This window comes from Mercenaria mercenaria, chromosome 11 (assembly GCF_021730395.1).
Source record: "Mercenaria mercenaria strain notata chromosome 11, MADL_Memer_1, whole genome shotgun sequence".
NCBI classification, from domain to species: Eukaryota; Metazoa; Mollusca; class Bivalvia; order Venerida; family Veneridae; genus Mercenaria; species Mercenaria mercenaria.
The window spans coordinates 47,384,472-47,388,017 of record NC_069371.1 but is presented as its reverse complement, the minus strand read 5'-3'; positions in this window follow the sequence as shown (position 1 = coordinate 47,388,017).

The window sequence follows — 3,546 nt, the reverse complement described above, 5'->3', positions numbered from 1 at the left end:
GCCAACGCCATATATTTTTATATAATATAGACATTATAGTGACAAGTACAAAATAAACAGATACAGTACAATTTTTAAACAATTAGATTAGACCAATTACCAGCCTAATAAGGCTTATCAGTCACTCAAAACATTGTAGAGAAATCATTCATTATACAATTTACAGTAAAAAGTAAGTGAATATAGTGTGGTGTATGATAATATTATCTGAAAACATGAGAGCATAACATGTGTTGAAAAATGAACTAGGTGGTTCATAGCTTTAAGGCATCTACTATAAACTTCCCAACATTATCAATATTTCTATCTGTTGAAAAAAGGGATTTAACCATATCAATTTCTGGCAAATTTGATGTATCTATTCCACCTAGATTGTTGAGAAGAACTGAGCGTAAGTTATTGTACCTGTGACAGTGAAAAATGAAATGTACTTTGTTTTCAACAGTTAATGCATCACATTGCTTGCAAAGTCTGTTTGCACGGGCTATGCCATAATGTACATAGTGTATTACGTTAATAACCACATTGACTGTCAATAGGTTCAGACAATGTGATCAAGTTTTATATGTGAATGACGATAGCAAACCTATTAAATCTAAAATGATTAATGCATTTCTTAAGATAAACCATAACAATTATCGCCAAAGGAAACATTGTCAGATAAATTTGGGTACTCGTTATTTAGTTTTCGTTGAGAAGGAATATAAAAGGCAGAGCAGAACAACTATTGTGCTCAACGAATGTGTACAATTCCTGTGGACAATTCAGTATTTAACAGCCATTATTATTTATTTTCTTTATTATTTTCATGCTTGTATTACTAGAAATAAACTGATGAATAAATCTTATATCAAATTAAAACATTATGTCATAGAGTGAAATTGAATGATCTGCCAATAATACTCCGTTGTTTTTAGTTTTGCGTTGTCAGACTATGACAATTATGGCGCTCCATAGTTCCAAAAGTTTCTTTTTTAGTCCAAGGGAAATAAATCAATAATATTCCAATATGAATCCTATAAATGAACCTATATAAAACGTATGCACGTGATCACTAACAACCAATCACTGCGCTGGTCACTTTTTAAGTCAAATTTCAAGATATCTGTTGCATTTTAAGCCGCTCATATATTTGTGCATTTTTGTATTTCAACTGGAACTTATACATTTCCAGGTAAATATTTTGACCTATATAATTTTTTATCACCGGTACATAATTGTATGATCGCTATTTGTAAACACATTATATTTTACCTGTAATGCAATAATGCTAAGCATGACTGATTTTATCAGGTGGTCAATGTTTGTTTACATTTTTGTCATCTGTCATATCGCGTTGTAATTTTGACATTTGAATAATTTGTAAAATAGATAATATAACTGAATTATTTTTATTTCCAGGATACTGATACACCATTATATACAACTGTCCATGTTAAACATCTGTATCATTATTATCTTGGTACAAGAAAGAGATATTAAATTGATTATTATAGTCTGCAAACTTTCTTTTTGTTGTCCCATATTTAAAGGAACCCATCCCATAGATACCATGAGTATATTATAGCCGTGGCAGTGCACCAAGGAAATATATATATCTAAAAGGATGAACTCAAAAGTTAATAAATAAATAAATAAATAAAGTGGGGCTACCAAAATTAGAATAAGCATGAAAATGCACTCTATATATATAATTTAGCGATACCGGAGAAATAAAACAACGAGAGCTTCATTTTGTTGATGTTGTTTACAAAGAAAAGTATTCAGTGAATCTGTCGAGAACAAACGATTTCAATTTTTAGAATAAAAAATCGGATTTGTGCACCATATGCTACACAGTTATTGAATGGCTTGCTAGTTAACAGTTTAATCTATTACTTGAGGTTTGAATAACCGAGAGCTAATATTTTGATCAATCGTCAAACCACTCAAAAAGTGTTTTATAACCTGATATAAGAAATTAATTTTCACATCTTTATTTTTAAATATCTGACTTGCTAGCCGAGTAAATATAACATAATGTAGAATATAGTCCAGTCATAGAACATAAACTATGAATTGGTGATTTATATAAGGAGTCCTGTAATAATCAAATACATACACAAGTGTTAAAATGCTTCATGGTCTGTTGGTGCAAACATGTGCCAATGTTGATATAACTGTAAATTAGCACACATTTAGTGAAAGTAAACTGACTTCCAAGTCATTTCAAAATTGAAATATACATGTAGCGGTTACTATAATATTCTTTTGCTATTTATTTCTTGAAACATCTGTGTGCATAAGCTTTCAGATTTCTATTCTTTCTGTAGAAGTAATTGATTTTGCTTAACATTTCCTTTTCGGCGCTAGCTGTATATCATGGATTTTGACCTATATTCTGTAACAATCGGGACACGAAACAGGTGCGCGCTAAGAAGATAAAGCATTTATTAAGTTTTATATGACATTGAATATCAAAAGGCACATATTAAATTGAAAATATTTATTAGTTTTGTTACCCAAAACTAAAATGATTTATTCTAATTTTGAATTTTTTAGTAATTTATCACCATAAGAGAAATCGAAAGTAAACTTCTTCCGCCGTTGCGTATCTCGCTTACAGACTAATGAGTGGTGGCTGGTTGTAACTGTAGAGTCAGTGTACCTGGTTTCGGACTGTACGCGGTTTCGTACACACAGCAAATTCCTGTTATTCGTGAAAATATAGCAGAAAATGTAACAATTCTTTGTTATTATTTCAAGAAACTGAGTTATTTCCTACATAGTTTGACACCAGGGTTCATTCCCCTCGCTCTAGTAAGTGCATACGAAAACAACAACAACACCAATAGAGGCCACTAGGTTAGCTAAAAAATCTTACATTTCATTAAAATAATGACTATGCGAACAACAGCAATGGTTTGCAAATTAAATTTATAAATCACTATTCCGTCATATGTTATGTAAGTGTTTACATATTTCTTTACCCAAATCAAAATATTTCAACATTTATTGAAGGTCTCCCAATCTGCAAATGTTTGATTTTTGCCTTTAAGTTTTTTTTAACTGAGAACTTAAGCAAGTGATTAGAGTAATGGGGGTCACCAGTGATTGAAAAGCTATGGTTTTATTTTCATTTCATGTATTCAACTACTTTAGCCTTTTCCAGTCCAACTAATTGTATGCTGGTCGACATATTGTGCTAGTGGGTTACTTATGGGGGATTATGACCTAACACGAAATTATTTCAGAATCAGCCCAGGACGTCAATCATTTTGACCCTCTATCACTGCAAGGATACCTATTCATCATTTTAATTCGCTGCTTAGTTTTTTTATTTGCAAATGAATAATGTGTTCGTATATACATATCAAAATCAAACCGCCTCGATAGCCTTGTGGTAAAGCGTCCGCTTCTAGTGCGGGAGGTCGTGGGTTCGATCCTCGGCCGATTCATACCAAAGACGTGAAAAATGGTAGCAGTAGCTCCCTTGCTTGGCGTTCAGCATTAAATGGGAAACTGGTCTCTTGTCTCATACCCTCGTGGCGATGGATTCCATTAGGA